The sequence below is a fragment of the Pelodiscus sinensis genome, chromosome 10 (genome assembly GCF_049634645.1).
Source record: "Pelodiscus sinensis isolate JC-2024 chromosome 10, ASM4963464v1, whole genome shotgun sequence".
Lineage (NCBI taxonomy): Eukaryota > Metazoa > Chordata > Testudines > Trionychidae > Pelodiscus > Pelodiscus sinensis.
The window spans coordinates 40,407,005-40,425,310 of record NC_134720.1 but is presented as its reverse complement, the minus strand read 5'-3'; the positions used below and the strand labels follow the sequence as shown (position 1 = coordinate 40,425,310).

Here is an 18,306-nt window from a genome sequence, read left to right as displayed (position 1 = left end):
GTTGGCAGTTAAGATTTCATGGTAAAAGTTCCCCCAGCATCTAAGTTTCATCTTCTGGGCATGCACCCTGCTGTTTCTGTCTAGATTCCCATCTGCTACCTTCCATCCAAACCCTAGTCTAGAGCAATCCTCAGAGAGAGGAAGGTCTATCTGGTAGGTGCAACATCTGCTTTGGTAGATTGAGTCCCATTCATTATCTGGCCAAAGGAGGAGCAAGTGTTCATGTAACATAGTTCAGTAGTTAGAATATTCAGTGAGAATTAGGGATGTAAAAGGTTAACCAGTCAACTAGTTACCCAGTACATTTTAGGCTTAACGGGTAACCTGTTGGATAGCCAATCATACCAGGCTGAAGCCGACCTGGCTGAGTTGGGCTGATCGTTTGGGGGCAGCAGGCAGCGCTGTGTCTCCATCAGGCCAGCAGAACCCCAGCCATGTGGAAGTAGCAGGCAGGCTGTATATGTACTGGGGCTCTGGCCCCAGCTGTGCCAGAGCAGCCCAGATGGGCAGGTAGGACCCTGGCCAATTTTAATCGTTTAACAATTTTAATGGTTATTTACGTCCCTACCTAGAATGTAGTAAACCCACGTTCAGTTTCCCCCTCTGCCTGATGGGGAGAAATAATTTGAACAGTGGTCTCCCATGTCACAGGACAGTGCTCCAATCACTGAGCTATGGAATGTTCTAATAGGGGGCTTGCTAAGGACTTGTCTACACAATCAAGTTTTGTCGAACAAATATATGTTGACACCCAAAAGTTGACAAACAAAGATTGACAAGGGGTGTTCACACTTGCTTCTTCTGTCAACACAACATGTCCACATTGTGAGCACCATCATTGACAGTGTGAGCAATGCACTGTGGGTATGTATCCTAGGGTATGTCTAGACTACATGTAGATGTAGTCTACATGTAGATGAGTTTACTAGACATAGCAAAATGAAGTGGCGATTTAAATAATCGCCGCTTCATTTATATCAAAATAACCACTGCGCTGTGCCGATGATCAGCTGATCGGCACAGCGGGGCAGTCTATATGTGCCGCGGTCGACAAGGGAAGCCTTTGTTGACCGCTCCGGTATGCCTCATGGGCGGTCAACAAAGCCTTCCCTTGTCGACTGCGGCGCATCTAGACTGCCCCGCTGTGCTAATCAGCTGATCGTCGGCACAGCAGGGTGGCCATTTTTAAATTTAAATCGCCGCTTCATTTTGCTATGTCTAATAAACTCATCTACATGGCTCCGTCAACAGAGCCATGTAGTCTCGACATACCCCTGGAGTGCAGGGTTGTGGGAAGGCAGAGCTGTTCACTATTCATCTTGGGATTCCCTCAGAATTCTCCCACAGCCTTCTTAACTGCCAGGAGCTACATGATGAGTAGCCTTGTCAGCTCTGCATCCTGAGAAATATCAAAGCAGCACAGCACCTCCTCCCCCCACGCCACACACGCACATGTGCGCGCACACACACACAGTCTTCAGCAGCAGTCTGCTTGCTGCTGTTCCTTGTGCAGGCTAGAACAGGAGCAGTCCAATGATTTGCTCTTTGTTCCCTAAATACAGCAGCTCACTCAGCTGTGGGATACTTCCTCGAGTTGTGAAAGGGGAGGAGTGCATGTCTAAAGGGCAGAAGAAATCCAAACACTGAGCAGAGTGATCAGGACAGGCACTGTGCGATACAGGTGGAAACTGGTACTGTCAACAAAACAGAGTCTACACTGGCTCTCTGTCACCAATAAAACAGAAAGGGGAAAAAGTTTTGTCTTGTAGGGGTGAAAGTTTTGTCATGGAAACTGGTCGTTTTCCCCAAAAAAAGTCACGTTGCAGTGTGTACGCTATCACCATTTTGTCGCCAAAAGACAGTTTTTGACAACAAAACCTGGTAGTGTAGACAAGGCCTTCAAGATGTTCCACTGTGGATCAAGAATGCAAGAGTGAGTGGAGCAGAGGGCTGAAACGTGTGGTTCCACACCTCCCAGGTGGGTGCCGTGTAAATAACACTACAGAGTCAATCTCTCTCTCACCCAATGACTGTTCCACTGGGGATAACTACTTACACAGCCATGGGGTGGGAAAGTGAATGACTCTCTAGACTGGTGTTTAAATGGGAGAGCCTTGTTCAAATCCTTTTTCCCTCTGCTGGCCGGGAGGGGGAACAGAACAGAACCTGCATCTCCCATATTCCAGATGAACACTTTGACCACTGGGCTGAACATAGGTGCTGACTTCGCCTCTGGTGAGGAGGTGCTTAACTGTCCCTCCCCCCAGGTCTTGCCCTGACTCTACCCCTTTCCTCAAGCCCTGGACCTCACCTCACCTCTTCCCATCCTGCTCCACCCTGTCCCCATTCTGACCCTGACCCACCTCTTCTTCACTTCCTCTCTCTCAGAGCATCCTGAATGCCAAAAGCAGCTGTTCCCATCAGGCACTGGGAGGGAGGGGGATGAGTTAATCAGCAGGGCTGCCAGTGGGCAAGAGATGCTAGGGGAAGGAGAGAGTTTGACAGTGTGGGGGGTGCTGAGCACCTTTCCCCACAGACACTCCAGTTCTGGAACACCCATGGAGTTAGGGCTTATGGGGCTGAATGTTTTAAGGTAGGCACCTCCTTCAGCCATTGTGTGTGCAACAAGGATGGTTCCCAGCTCATTCCGTCATAGAACTTCTTAGGCACCTAAGCTACCAGATTTCAAGAGACAGGTTCCCATTGGTGGATCACAGATATGTACCTAAGTGCATGCTGCAGGGAGGTACCTCCAAGGGGGTCAGGGATCTTAGGAGACACTCCTCTTGACAGCCTCTCCCATTGGAGAGCATGCTGGCTTTTGTGGATTGTATTCTAAGGTACTGTTGTCTCTGGATTTGCTAGGCACCTGAACATTAGGCACTGCAACATCAGCAATGCAATGCTTCGGTCCTTTTGTGAATCTGGGCCCCTGCATTTCTATAGTAATAACTTCAACTATCACAGGAACTTTGAGTGACAGAATGAATGCCAAATCTCCCTCCCTATACTAAACCCAGCTGTTTGGGGTATGTGCTAGGTCCCACCTTGGTGATGGTATATTAAATTCTCTGCCAAGGCTGTGATTTGGCTAGGTAGATACTATTGCATTGGAGAGTGCTAAAGGGAAATGAGGAGTGAATCTGTAGAGTGGCTTCACACAGCAGACCTCACATCACAGAGATGGGGTTGAAACCACAGAGCTGGTCTCTCAAAGGCTCCAAACCCTCAAATCCTGTTCCCTTGTCTGTTATGTAGGAGAATCACATTAATTCTATTAGGGTATGTTCCACGAGGCGTACAGATAGTTTGGAATAGGAAGCCTAGTCCGAACTATCTAGTTCGTGCCGCGTGTAGCCGCGGGGCACGGAATCCGCACTAGCGGACATTTAAAAATGGCGGCACCCGGCAACATGCAAATGAAGCCCGGGAAATTCAAATCCCAGGCTTCATTTGCAAGTTCATATGACTACATTAACCACCCTAGTTCGAACTAGGGTGGTAGTGTAGACATACCCTTACTGGTAGGACACCCTGAAGCCACAATGGGGGGGGCAGGGCAGAATGAATAGCAATAGTACATTACCAGAAAGGACTCTTGCATGATGCGGGGGGGGGGGGGAAGCTAGCCAACTGCTGAATCATACCCTTTAGCCCTGCTTTATTCTTTAAGGCATACAGGGAAGGTGGAATAGAAGAGACTAGTATAAGTGTACTGCAGTTGTGAGGACATGCAATTTTAGGTCTCCCAAGTGCAACAGTCTTTTACCTATTGTACCTCGGTTTGCCCAGTTCACGTGTCTCCATTTCTCCTCAAATTTGCTATCGCCCACCTGTGAGTGAGTCAGTTAGGTAGGTTGCTTTTTAGTCATTTGGCCCACTAAAGCAACCAAGAGTCCAAAACAAAACCCTTCTTCATACCTCCTGGGCTTAATAGTCTCGTGCCTCATCGACTCAGGGCTAAAAAACTCTTGGCCCTCCTTAGGCTAAAGAGTTATTCTTCTTTGGCTCTTCCCTAGCCACGACTTTCAGCTCTCACACTCACTGGATTTTCTCACACACTCACTGGAAATGCCAGAAGAAGGCCACTAAACTGTAACTCACCAGTGGGTCACAAAAGCACAGATGCCACCACAACAGCTCAAGCCCACACTCATGCGCTATCCCAGGCTTCTCCCTTCACATTCTTTACCTTTCCTTAGGGTTTTCTTTTCTTTTCCTGCCTGTCTCTAGGCTTTCTCTGGGGCCCTTTCCCTCACACCTTTTTGGGGTATTGACCCAACTCTCTTAGGGTACGTCTAGACTGGGGGGGGGGGGGGTTCAGGATACTGGAGCTATCCTAAAAAAACTCCACCACGTCCAGGGAATGTGTTTGCTCTTCTGCTTTTTTTTGTGTGGAAGAACAGACGCGCTCTTTTGGAAGCTGTGCCTTCTTATTCCACAAGGAAGAAGGGATCTTCTAAGAGAGGGAGTTTTTCTGAAATTTGGCCCAGTGTAGATGGGCCAAATTTCAGAAAAGCCTCTTCCAAAAAAAAAAAAAAAAAAAAGGTACGCACGTTGTGGAGTACATTTTGCGTACCTTTTTCTGAAAAAAAGTTGTAGTCTAGACAGAGCCTAAGTGAATTTTTGCCCTCCCCACGCATTGCAAGTCTGGCCTCCCTCCATGGTCTTTCTAAAATTAAGCAAACACCTACCTTATATAGTCTTGCAAATACCTGCTGTTCATCACATGTTTTTTGCACTATATCTCCCATCAGCCTGTCTGGACTACATCCCCAGAATTTTCTCACTCCATGTTGAAACAGAAACAGGAAGTACTTGACCTACAGCCTTGTTTACTGGACCAGTGCATTCCCTGTTATAAGGAAACACTGTATTGTGTTTTCTTAAAATTTATAGCTGGAAATTAGCAGGCAAAAATTAGAAATACTGTATAGTGAAACAAAGTAGCTTTAGGAACAATGCTATTTTCCTAACACTAGTAAAGTTCCTTGTTCCTTGTTAAAAGAGAGCATTGTTTTTCTGTGATACTTTATCATTGTCAGGCAAGTTTTGCTTTTTCAAAATTGCTTAAGAGTCCACTTTTGAAAAATAGGCCCTTGAGTATCTCTCTCTTTCTTTTCTTTATATGATATTAGTGTTCCTGAGTATGTGCCAATATCTGCTGAGAGGCCTATCTTCACCTAATCATTTTCTTCCTCTAGGTAATTAACTCCGGTTTGTCCCAAATATGTATTTGATTGTTGTCTTATGGTGGCTCAGAAAATCAAATTAAGCAACTGTGACACAAATCATAGCTTACTTATTATCTTCAGTTAAGTCAAACCCTGAGTTATTGTTTTAACTGAGTTGATCAGGAAAGTAGTTTTACAACCCAACTTTCCTGAGGACTAGTTTTACTGGCTGATGGCAGTAAAATTTTATCTTGAATTTTCTTTGTCTAGATTAAACTGCAATGTTTTCACTTTTTCATTCCCCCCTCCCCTAAGTTTCTTAACCAGGTGACTAAGTATAAATCCACAATCCAAGAAGAGAGAGTAAAATATTGTGGCTTTCCAAAGTAAATGGTAAGACCAGTTCTGTCAGAAATATTCACAGGTAGTGTTAAAGGATTCCAAATTCTTAGGCCTTGTTTGCATACGAGATTTGACGTGATCACAGAGCTGCCTCTGTGGCCTGTGCCAGTGCAAACCCCTGCTGTAGACTGGCAAAGGCACTACAAGTTGAACCTCTCTAGTCCGACAACATCCGTGGTCCAGGATGATTTTAGTTAATCAGACATTCACTTATTATGGGTATGACCGAGTTTCCTGCAGTCCCATAAAGTTTGCGTATATCCACTTACCCTGGCTATCAAATTGCGTATCTTATTTAGAAACAATTTTGATATAGATTATTTTGAAATTTGGTGCATCTACACAGTGCCAAATTTTAAAATAACTCATTGTTTCGAGCCATCCCTTATCCCTCATGCAACAAGGTTTACTGGGATGGTGAAATAGAGTGCCCGTTATTTCAAAAAATATTCTGAAATAACAGGCGGCTTGTCTAGACTAAGGGTAGCTATTTCGGGATACCAGAGGTATCCCGAAATAGCCGAGCAGTGTAGACGTACCCTAAGAGACCAGTAAGCAGTGGAAGTGTTGGTAATTCTGGTAGACAACATTGATCTCCTGTGGTTCAAGAAATTCTCTGGTTCAGCTCCAGTCAGGTCCTGAGAGTGGAAGACTAGATAGTCATGATTTGCACCTACACTACTTATCCTGGTTCACACACACTGGTGCAGACAGTAGCTTTGTCTGTCTACACTACTTAGCACTTGGGCAATTACACAAGTAGTTAATATGGATGAAAACCCTACTGACTGCAAGTCTTTCCCTATGTTTTGCCATGCAGTCTTATGTAAATTTCAAACTCTTGGTTTCTGACTTTTGTTAACTATAAAATGAGAGTAATAAAACCTATCTGGCTTAAGCCATAATATGATCAATGTAAGTAAATCATTGTTTGCTCCTTGCTTTGAAGTGCTAATAGTTATTATTGCAGTGCTTTTGTAGATGTGTTGGTCCCAGCATAGGAGAGATACATGGTAGGTAAGGTAGTACCTTTTATTAGACCACTATTGATAGAAAGTATGAGCTTTCAAACTACAGTAAACTTCCGATAATCCGGCACCTTTAGGACCCAGAGGGTGCCGGGATTATCAGATATGCCGGACTATCAGAAGGGGGGGCAATGACGGGTCTGGAGTGGGGTGGGAGAGGATGCCACCCCAGACCCCTCATAGCCCCCCCTTACGATAGTCCGGCTCTGCCCCAGGCGTCCCTGATTCAGCTGCTGCTGGTGAGTTTCAGCAGCAGCTGAATCGGGGATGCCTGCAATAGAGCAGCTGGGGTGCTGCCGGGTTGGTCCCACAGCACCGCGCTACGGCACCAACCCAGCAGCACTCCAGCTGCTCTTGGGGACACCTGGGACAGAGCAGCTGGGGTACTGCCCGGTTGGTCCTGTAGCGCTGCCCCTCGGGGCTGCGGGACCAACCCGGCAGGACCCCAGCTGCTCTGCCACAGGGGTCCCCAAGTCAGCCGCTGATTCCCAGAAGCCCGGGGCAGAGCAGGTGGGGTCCTGCCGGGTTGGTCCCGCAGTGCCATCCTTTGGCGCTGCTGGACCAACCCGGCAGCACTCCAGCTGCTCTGTCCCAGGCATCCCCAAGAGCAGCTGGGGTGCTGCCGGTTTGGTCCCGCAGCCCCGAGGGGCAGCGCTACGAGACCAACCCGGCAGCACTCCAGCTGCTCTGCTCCCGGCTTCCCCGATTCAGCTGCTGGTCAGTTTCAGCAGCAGCTGAATGGGGGAAGCCTGTCCGGCTGCCCCAGCACTTCCGGGTTCCTGATGGTGCCGGACCATCAGGAGTCCCGGAGCATTGGATGCCGGACTAATGGAGTTTTACTGTACACACAGTTCTTTATGCCTGGAGAAATCTGTCCCAATTTGCAATTACTTCAGACACCCTCAATTCTTTTCCTCAGACCTGAAGAACTCTGTGTATTCTGAAAGTTCATAACTTCCACCAATAGCAGTTGGTCCACTAAAAGATATTATAGAATCACAGGGTTAGAAGGAATCACAAAGGTAATGTAGTCTACCCCTCCAACCCCCACCTGTCAAGACACAGGCTTTGTTGTAGGCTATGCAGCATCTTTTTGAAAACCTCCAGTGAAGGAGCTTCTACCACTTCCCTAGGTATCTTATTCCATTGTCCTATTATTTTTATAGCTAGGGAGATTTTCCTGAGAAGTTTTTTTTTCTGATTAATTTATCTATCTTGTCTCTTATCCTGGGACCTACATGGCTATAAGAATCATTTTGAGATTTGGCAACAGTGATATATTGATTTTTTTTAAATACTTTGCTCTTTTGTTTTATGCTTCATGTTTTGATTGTCCCTGTTACAATTTTGTCCAACTTCCTTCCCAAATGCAGCTTGTCAAATAAGGAAATCCTGCATGGAAAACACTGGGAAGTGTTTGCTTTAGTTTATTCCTTTTTCCCAGGCATTCAAATCCTATCTTGTTTTGCAAGATGAAGGCATATTAACTTAAGTTTTTAAAATCTAGATACAGGAGAACAGAAAAGCAGAAAATTAGATTTAGTTAAAAAAAACTTGCTTTAAAGTCAGTGCTGTGAACTTTGTCAAATACTGTGACAGTTATAGATTAACTGGCTACCTTTTAAACCAATTTTTTTTTATTCCAATCTTTAGTTAAATATCTACAAAAACCATGTTTGGAGTGGGCATGATGTTGAAAGTGCATCAAACCTGAGAGGAGAGATTATTTTCATTTTCTTGTTCTGCCTCTTTTGTTAGTTGGATTGTATTGTAGCAGGGTTAGGGGTTGTTCAGGAAATGGAAACTATCTTGAAATTGGCAAACTTTCCAGTCCATGCACCACAGTTCTTGGCAATGCCCTTTGGCTTCACTCCCTTTGATTATCAAGCCAGAAAACACTTTGCAAACTCCTGGCTTTGTTATTGTTTTAGAGGAAGTTCTACTCCCCATTATACTATAATCTCTAATCGTTGGGGAGAGGAGGTGACAGCCTTTCAGTTTCAAAATTATTAAAAACAAATCTTTCCATAGAAACTCCAGATGCAGAGATCAACTGTTTTTGCAATGGCCTTAAAATATTTGTAGTAAACAAGTATCTACCCTATATATTATGCAACTGAATCTTTTTTTAAAACCACGGCTGCACTTTCAGAAGAGGTTTTAATACGAATACCTACGAGGCCCAGTTTTTTCCCTCTAGTTACACTCAGTTTTGAACTCACTGATATGTATGAATCATTCAGATTATTCCTTCTAATTGCTTTATCTTGCATTTGCCAACAACTGATTTAATCTACCACCATACTGCCTATTCACCTAACTTTGTGAAGTCGTCTCTAAAACTCTGTCCAATGTTCTTTAGCAATGCCTAACCTAAATAATTCCAAGCTGTAATGTAGCCCATTGAAACCATCATAGTGCTTCTGAGAGGAATTTATTTATATTTGAAATTGACTTAATTGCACCAACTGGTGGATATTTAATATTTGTGGAGGACAATACCTCTAGACCACAGCCCTATAAAGTTCAAATGTGGCCCATTTGTGCCACACAGATAATGCAGATGAACTGGAGAGAAGGCAGATCTCTCTGTCTGAAGATTCCCCTATTACACAGTTCTCACTCACTGAAGAAGTAGGCTGTGCCCATGAAAGCTCATGATACCACCTACATGTTTTGTTAGTCTTTCAAGTGCTACCAGACTATTTGTTGTGTTTTAAGTTTTTCCTGTTATAGACTAACTCAGCTACCCCTCTGAAGTGTTTGACTGTAGAAAGTTATAAGAGATTATTGTGGATACAGAATGGTTAGGCATCTAATTACCATTGTGAATCCCAACTCTTGGGCTATGTCTAGACTGGCATGATTTTCCGCAAATGCTTTTAACAGAAAAGTTTTTCCGTTAAAAGCATTTGCGGAAAAGAGCGTGCCAATCTAGACGCGCTTTTGCGCAAAACAAATCTGAGCTGTCTACAATGGCCCTTTTGAGCAAAAGCTCTGCGCAAAAGGACTTTTGCCCAAACGGGAGCAGTATAGTATTTCCTCAAGAAGCACTGATTTCAGACAGTAGGAAGTCAGTGTTCTTGCGGAAATTCAAGTGGCCAGTGTAGACAGCTGGCAAGTTTTTCCGCAAAAGCAGCTGCTTTTTCAGAAAAACTTGCCAGTCTAGACACAGCCTTGGTGTTTTGGGGTGGGAAAAGTCTAGAGCTCCAGACAGTGATGCTGCTGCTCAAGCTGCCATATAGTGTGGTTGCAACAACTCGAGTTACAATTCCTCACCAGTGGCTAATTCAATCACTGTTTGCTGTGAATCAAATCACCCTGTGTAACTCCAGGGTTGATCTTTTCACTCTGTCTAGGCTTGAATATAAGGACTTGTTGAACACAGTTGAACCGCTATAGCACTTTACTAGGGGAGTGTCAACAGGACACAGACCTATTGCTAAGTCTGCATGTGTGCATACTTTTTGTCTTCACTTTTGCAGACAAAATACTCCCACCCCCAATGAAGAGATTTTGCTTTGTGGGCAGGAGAGCGCTTGTCATTCATGGAAAGGAAGGAAGAAGAATGTAATTTTCTCTGCTTGTATATTTGGCACCCTAAGGAACAGTATTTATCTATTTCCATTTTCATGGAGGACAATGTCTATCATCAAAGATAAGGGTAATAAGATAACATGCTTCAGGGCATAAGCAGATTACTGTCTGTCATGAATGATTTTTCCTCTCTAAAATGCTACAAAGTCAACTACATGAGTGATGGATTTTCCTCCCACTTTCCTCTGAATTATTAAAGCTAAGGTTCACAAGTGCCTTGCCCCTTAAGTACTTGCTTTCACCCATGCAAAGTGGGTATACGAAGCTACCATTCAGGTGCCATGATATTGACAGTCATGCATTTTGCACAGGTCAGGATGACTCTCTAAGGTACAAGCCTGCAAAGGATCATGGTCCAATTTCTAATAGCCAGATTCCAGCATAACTACATTGGCCACTGCTAGATACCAGACTGGGTGGATCTATGGTCTGCTCCAGTCTGAGGAATCCGAGTAGGAGTTCTGAGGCCTGGCCTACATTTAAAAATTAGAGCAACCTCACTGCACTGTTTGGGACTGTGAAAAATTTCATACGCCAAGGATATGTCTACTATAGGTACTACCATAAGCACTGGCTTCCTCCGACTTGGGGTGAGAGGGTGCTCCATCCCCAGCCCTGCCCCACCTGACTCTTCCCCCAATCTCCCACTCTGCTCTGCTACTTCCCAGGCCTGTTGTGACCCAGACCTCACCCCACATATTCCTGCCCCCTCCATGTTCTGTCCCATTTCCCCCACCCCTCTTCCTCCTAGAGACTCCTGCATACCACAAAACATATGACTGCAGTGGGAAGGAAGCTCTGGGAGTTTGGGGGAAGAATTAATCTGTGGGGCCACTGGCAAGCAAGAGGTTCTGGGGGGAGAAAGAGGGCTGATTGCCAGTGGGTGCTAAGTACCCACTAATTTTATTCCAGGCCTGCCCCTAGAGTCCCAGAGATTCAACCCTTATGGATGCTACAATGGTCTACACTTCCTATATTGGTTTTCTATTCATGCAATTAACCCCATCTAAGATGTGATGGAAGAATTCTGTCAACCTACCTGTGTCTGCACCAGGAGTTACATTGACCTAATCACTACATTTAGAGTGCAGTATTTTTCACAACCCTAAAAAACATAGCTATACCCTAATGCCTTGTCTACACTAACCCTTCCCCCAGTCGATCTATTCTATGCAACTTCCACAACACAAATAGCGTAGCTGAAGCTGATATACTTACCACAGTGTCCTCCACACAATAAGGCTGGCAGGGGCTGTCTCCTGTTGATTGTGGCTATTCTTCTCATCCTGGTGGAGTACCGAAATTGAAGGGAGAGTGCCTGGAGATCAAGTTATCACATCTATGCAGACATGATAAAGAGACTGCTGGTAGATTGAGAGCTGTAGTGTCAATCTACCTAGTGGAGATAGGCCTAAAAGAATGGTGATTTCTGTTTACAATGGCTACATTCTGAAGTTCTCATCTGAACAGAAGTTTTATCTGAGTAAGAAATAAATACAAAGGGTGAAATTCTGGTTTCATTGAAGTTAATGGCAAAACTCCAATTGACTTCAATAGTACCAGGATTTCACTCATATTGAATGACGACTTTGCATTTTGATCCATACATAGTTACACCATTCTATACTTAATCTAGGATTCCTACTCACTTAGTTATTAGTGAATGTTGAGTGAGCTTGTTGAAAAAATTCTGACAGGATAATTTTTCATCTGAAAATATTAAATATTTGTTTGATTAAATTGAAATATTTCTAGGTAACATTGATTTTGTCAAAAACAGTGAAATGTTTCATATTTCAGTTTGAAAAGGTCAGATCATGTTATTTAATCTATCATTGAGTAATACAATCTAATAAAATAATTGAAAGGATAAATTAAAAATGAGATTTTTGAGGCTATCTAAACAATATTTTGAGACGGTCATTTTTCTATTTCTGAAATTTTTTTTGTAAACTTCATGTTGTGAGACATTTTGAAATTTCCACTTTTTGTTGCATTTTGGGAAGAAAATAAATTTGGAAATGTCAGAATTTCCCATGGAATGTAAATTGCACGTTTTGAGTAGCTGCTTAAGAGGCATAAGCGAAAAACATTACAGGAGCTTTGCAGCCAAAACTTGCTCAATGAACCCAGTTGCCTTGACTCACTGAGGACAGTTCATGTGTTTTGCCAGAGCATGTCTAGCCACCATTACCTACCAAACTGAAAGAAGCATTTCTGTGTGTGACTTTCAGAGGAACATTCAAAATACATAATATAAAAAGCCAGATGCTCAATCTGAACAGAACTTCCCTATATGTCAAAGGTTTTGGAGTTTCACCTTCCATTCAAAGCCAGTGCTGAACTAATAGCCCAGAGTAGTGCTCTGGAGTGGGTAATGCTTCTGGAAGTGAACGTGATGAATCACATAATCAAGGTCTCAACTTCTTATAGTTATTAAAGATCTGATAATAGTTGATACATGGTAAATATTAGTGGCAATGCCTTGAGCAAATCTCTATAAGGAAATTATGAGTATATTCTACCAACCCACACAAATTCCTCTTGTAGTTTGAACTGGATACAATATTTGCCTTTACTTTTTTTTCTAAAGTATTCAGTGGTATTACTTTCGGTTATTAAACAGGTACCATCTTCCAACCAAGAGCTGTCTGATGGCCAGTGGTGGATTAAGCAATACTTGTTTGTAGCTACTGCAGTTTCAGGCTAAAAGTACTGCTGAATAAAAATATATTGTTAAAATAGCCCAGATATATTTGATATAATGAACAGCAAAGCACTGAAACTGAAAAATTGAAAGGATTAGATAGCCCATTAAATCTAAGACGGATGTGAGTAAAAGTTTGAGGATTATTGAAGAAGGGTACTGTGAGGGGGAAAAAAACACTTTGTAAAAATTCAATTTTTTTACTTTATGTGCTTTTCACCAAATCCTATCCCGGGGGCATTTCAAATAAAGCCATGCTGGGCCTGAAAAGATTGATTTGTCCATCCTACACTGAGGCAGGCCAATTGTAAATTATTATTATTTATATAACAGGTAAGCAGGGTATTTTATAGACAATTAGAGCTCAGTTCTGATCTCACTAGAACAAATCAGGAACAATTCTAAAGAAGTTGTGTAATGCCGACACTACTGCATGAGCTAAAAGCCACCTGGCTCTCAGCTAAGGCTGAAAATCAGACTTATTCTCTCTCTATAAGTGGTCTAAGTGACACCAGACAGGCCAGTGCACTACACCCAAGAGGTGTGTGGATTACAGTTGCAGTGGTCAAAAAACAGCAAAAAAATGAGCTCACTCTGGTCCACGGATTGCAGTCTACATTAAATGCTAAACAAGCACTAGGTTGTGATGCTTCACTGGTCAGATAGATCCACAAAGATAGGGGTGCTGCATGCAAGTAGCCTTCAATAGCACCCTGCACTGACCATAGGAAGGTTGGTTCAAATCACAGTTTGTGTGTCTATCTGAAGACAAGACAGCAGAAGGTTCAGGGAGGACAGAAAGAGGCTCCAAGAACTGCCTGACCATGGAGGAAAGCACACACTACCGTCAGGGGTGTAGCCTTGGCTGTTTCCTGTGCGTGCATATGCTATGCCCAGGGCCTGATTTGCCTCACACCAGCGTAAAAACAGGATTAGGTCCATTTAATGCAGTTACACACATAAGTGAGGAAAGAAACAGGTTTCTAAACTGAAACAATGCCTTAAAAATTCAGCCCTAGCCGCACATTTACCCTGTCACTGAAATAGGCCTTGGTCCATTTATGACAATTCATATCAGGAGTTCATGTACCAATTAAACAACACGAGGTCAGTTCTAGATACATATCCATTTTTCTTTGCTCTCACAACTAGAGAGAGCAAGTTGTACCCAGGGACTAATCCTGGAGTAGGATTAAGCATCTGAGATTTAAGACCTCTTTACTCCTGAATGAGACATCACACGGAGGCTTAATTCACTTTAACTTGAGGGCATTAACATCACACCTTTAGCTGTATACTTGCCCTGTATAGATAAGGCTTGAGGTACCAAAAGGAGATGATTCATTCCACTTGTGATGGGGGGAGGGAGAAAGGAGGGTACCATTTGGACCCTGGTCTCCAGAGGTGCAAACTTAAGAGTATGACAACACAGCATAGTGCTTTTCCCTTCTCCAGAGCAGCTGGGTTCCTCTGCCCCAGCCATGACACCAATTCTCCATATGCTAATGTCAATGCAGAAAACAGGATACCCCCTGTCACAAAGGAGGTCTCAATACAGAGAGCAAGAACATCTACAGGCAGTCCACGGGTTACGTACAAGATAGGGACTGTAGGTTTGTTCTTAAGTTGAATCTGTATGTAAGTCGGAACTGGCATCCAGATTCAGCCGCTGAATCTGGACACCAGTTCTGACTTACATACAGATTCAACTTAAGAACCCCAGGCGTCCCCAAGTCAGCTGCTGCTGAAACTGATCAGCAGCTGATTCCAGGAAGCCTGGGGCAGAGCAACTCTGCCTCGGGCTTCCTGTAGTCAGCCGCTGGTCAGTTTCAGCAGCGGCTAACTTGGGGACGCCTGGGGTAGAGCAGCTCGGGTGCTGCTGGGTTGGTCCAGTAGCGCGGCCGCACCTCGGCGCTACTGGACCAACCCAGCAGCACCCCAGCTGCTCTGCCCCAGGCGTCCTGATTCAGCCACTGCTGAAACTGATCAGCAGCGGCTGAATCAGGACTCCTGGGGCTGAGCAGCTGGGGTGCTGCCGGGTTGGTCCAGTAGCGCCAAGGAGCGGTGCTGCGGGACCAACCGGCAGCGCCCCACCTGCTCTACCCCAGGCCCCGGGCTTTGCTCCACATCTCCCTGGTCTGCTGGGGGGGGCACTAACTGCGTCCCCCCCCAGCAGACCAGGGAGACGCGGAGCAAAGCGGCGGAGGACCCGGCCGGACTGCGGCGCTTCCAGATCAGCGCCGTGGTCCGGCCCGGGTCCTCCGCGGCTTTGCTCAGCGTCTCCCTGGTCTGCAGACCAGGGAGACGCTGAGCAAAGCGGCGCAGGACCCGGGCCGGACCCGCGGCGCTTCCAGCTGATCTGGAAGCCCCGCGGGTCGGGCCGGGTCCTCCGCGGCTTTGCTCAGCGTCTCCCTGGTCTGCTGGGGGGGGACGCAGTTAGACCCTCCCTGGTCTGCTGGGGGGGGGGGACGCTGAGCAAAATGGTGGAGGACCTGGGGCCGGACCCGCGGCGCTTCCAGATCAGCTGGAAGCGCCGCGGGTCCGGCCCGGGTCCTGCGCCGCTTTGCTCCCCGTCTCCCTGGTCTGCTGGCTCCCGCAGCAGACCAGGGAGACGGGGAGCAGCTTTTCTCGCCCCGGAGGAGGCGGGCGGTGGGACCAGGCGTCCCGCCGCTCGAGTCCTCCGGGGCGAGAAAATCCCCGTTCGTAACTACGGATCCGACATAAGTCGGATCCGCGTAACTCGGGGACTACCTTTACTATCGTCTGCCTCATTTGCATATGGCTGATACTGTCCAGTTAGACATTTGGAGGTACATAGATTGGAAGCACTTTAGGTCAGGTCATTTTTTGTTCAGCATCTGCATAATAGAGCCATGGTCCATGACTCCTAGCTGCTCCTGCACAGCAAATAATAAATCAAATAATACATAAACACAAATTTCTCCCACCTCCATTTCCACATCAAAAGTTACGTATGGGACACATCCAGCCCACTCAATAAGCCTCATTAACCCGGGTCCTACAATTAACAAGTATTTCTGCTGTTATACATCTATCTTGGTTTCTGCAAGTTCCACTCCAATTTATTTGAGGAAGTGGATTTCACCCACAAAAGCTCTTAGTACATATTTTTGTTAGTTTCTAAGGTGCCACAGGACTACTCGTTGTTTTTAAAGTTACAGACTAACACAGCTACCCCTCTGAGACTATATATTTGGGTTAGTCCATAAGGTGCCACAGGATTACTTGTTGTTTTCAAATAATATATATTCATAATGATATTCATCTTCATGAATGCAGCAGCAGACATGAGCCTCCAGGCCTCTTGGTTCTGACATGTGCATGAAATGATCATTCTGCTATCACTACAGAGGGGAAACAGCATGTTTCTCAGAGTGAGTCTAGACTACAGGGTTTTTTCGAAACAAGTAGACTTTTTTCCGAAAAAACTTCATCTGCATTTAGACTGCAGCCGAGTTCTTTCAAAAGTAAATCAAAAGAAAGAGGCAGTTTTTTCGATCGCAGTAAACCTCATTTTACGAGGAATAACGCCTTTTCGAAAAAGGTGCTATCGAATGCAATCTGTGCTTTTTCAAAAGAGAGCATCTAGACTCTCTTTCAAAAAAGTGGCTCGCTATTTCATGCTTGTAATCTAGATGCTCTCTTTTGAAAGAGGCTTGTAATCTAGAGGTAGCCTCAGAGATTTGCATAGATATTGTAGATTCCTACCGATCATACATCTAGAGAAAAGCTATTGGAGCTGCAAAGCCAGAATGTTTTCTTGGTGAGTAATGTAGATCTTATGTACCTGGGTTTCTTCCAATATCATGGGAGAGGAGAATGAGGTTTATCCCTTATTAAAGTCCCATGCATGGATCAATGAACAGGCTTGAATGGGGTGACAGAGGGTTTACTTTGCAGCGAGGCAGAAGCTGATCAGGTATATTGCATTTACAAATGAGCTACTTCAGTGCACAAAAGCGCAGAACAGTGTTTTAGAGAAATGGAATGTGAAAACTTGCACAGTTCCTTTCAGGTGATGTGACACAGAAGTTTCCATGCATGTGCAATGCCCTCAGAATCGTCATTTGTACCTTCTGAACTTGCAAACCTGTACATTTCACATGTGCAATATAAACTGATTACAGTCAGAAATAGGAATGTTAAGAAGTGTGTAATTTGTTAATTGTGTAGTCAAATTTTTTTTGCCAACTATATGATTAATTGATAAGGGTTAGCAGTGAAAGCACTCAGTCCTGGCTCGCGTTGGGTCCCAGCATCAACCCCACTGCAGCACTGCATTATTTGTGGACCGGAGAGCTGGCATGCAGGCAGGCTGGCTCAATCCCAGCTTGCACCAGGTCCTAGCATCAACCCCCACTTCAACTCTATAGTTTTTGGGGACTGGGGAGCCTGCATGCAGCTGGTGCACAGGTGAGCTTGCTCAATCCCCTAATAATGCAGAGCAGCAGCAGAGATTGATGCCAGGCCTCCACCCTGGGGGAGAGGGAAAGCTTGCACTTTAAGGACCTGTTTCTAACAGACACTTACATGAGTAACTCTACTGGCATGACTAGTCCCTTTAACTCTGAAGATTTGGGAGAAGACTGTTGGGAGGCCAGAGAGAAGCTCACAGTGCAAGATGAAGAATGAATCCCTATCTTACAACTTTCTGTGAAATCCATTCTACTTGCACTTTCAATTCCACTCTATTTGGACAATAAACATTGGGCAGAGTCTTGTTTTTTCTGGAAATGGGATGAGTTTCCAAACAAAGGGGGATACACTAAAAATCTGAATGCAGACGCATTAGCACATGGACTTTTTGCTTCCAATCACCTACTGGCAAGGAGTTGTTTTGACCTGCACTTGCCGTAAAACTGAAATTTCTCTGCTACAGCTTCACTGGCTCAATCCATCAGTAAGAAAAGGTAGTGCCCACGGATTTCTTGTAGGGCTCTCTCCTGTGCTGAACAAATACAAGGTTGTCCCTGGAGTACCTGTCTGGTTAAGGATGCAATTTTTTTAGCCATATAATGGTAAAGTCCCTACTGGGGCTATGTCTAAACTGCAGTCTTCCTGTGTGAGAAGTTTTTTTTCTGAAGAGATTTTCTGTAAAAACTTATTGCGCAACAACACGTCCACACTACAAAAGCACATAGCAAAAGCGATACTCTTTTGTGCAAGAGAACGTCCATATTGAAGGCTTCAATAACTGAGATATAGGTGAGAGGATTATTCTAGGAGGTGTGGGTGAGATTTTGTGGCCTGCACTGTGCAAGGGGGTCAGACTAGATGATCATAATGGTCCCTTCTGACCTTAAAGTCTATGAGTCTATATTGCATGGACGGTCTCTCGAAATAAAGCTCTGATTGCTATTCACAGAATAGCCACCAG

The 18,306-nt window shown here is 44.8% G+C and overlaps 1 long non-coding RNA gene across 6 annotated transcripts in view; it reads right to left on the bottom strand.

Moving 5' to 3' along the window:
• Positions 1-18,306, bottom strand: part of LOC142830795 (uncharacterized) — a 92,313-nt gene that overhangs the window by 50,808 nt on the left and 23,199 nt on the right. For 2 of the 6 annotated variants that reach the window (XR_012906300.1, XR_012906298.1), the window contains exon 3: positions 11,420-11,540. The exons of 2 other annotated variants lie outside the window; for them this stretch is intronic. This is a non-coding gene — a long non-coding RNA (uncharacterized LOC142830795). Of the gene's footprint in view, positions 1-11,419; positions 11,613-18,306 lie in introns of all 6 variants that reach the window. 2 more of the 6 variants (XR_012906301.1, XR_012906302.1) reach the window with 2 other exon arrangements.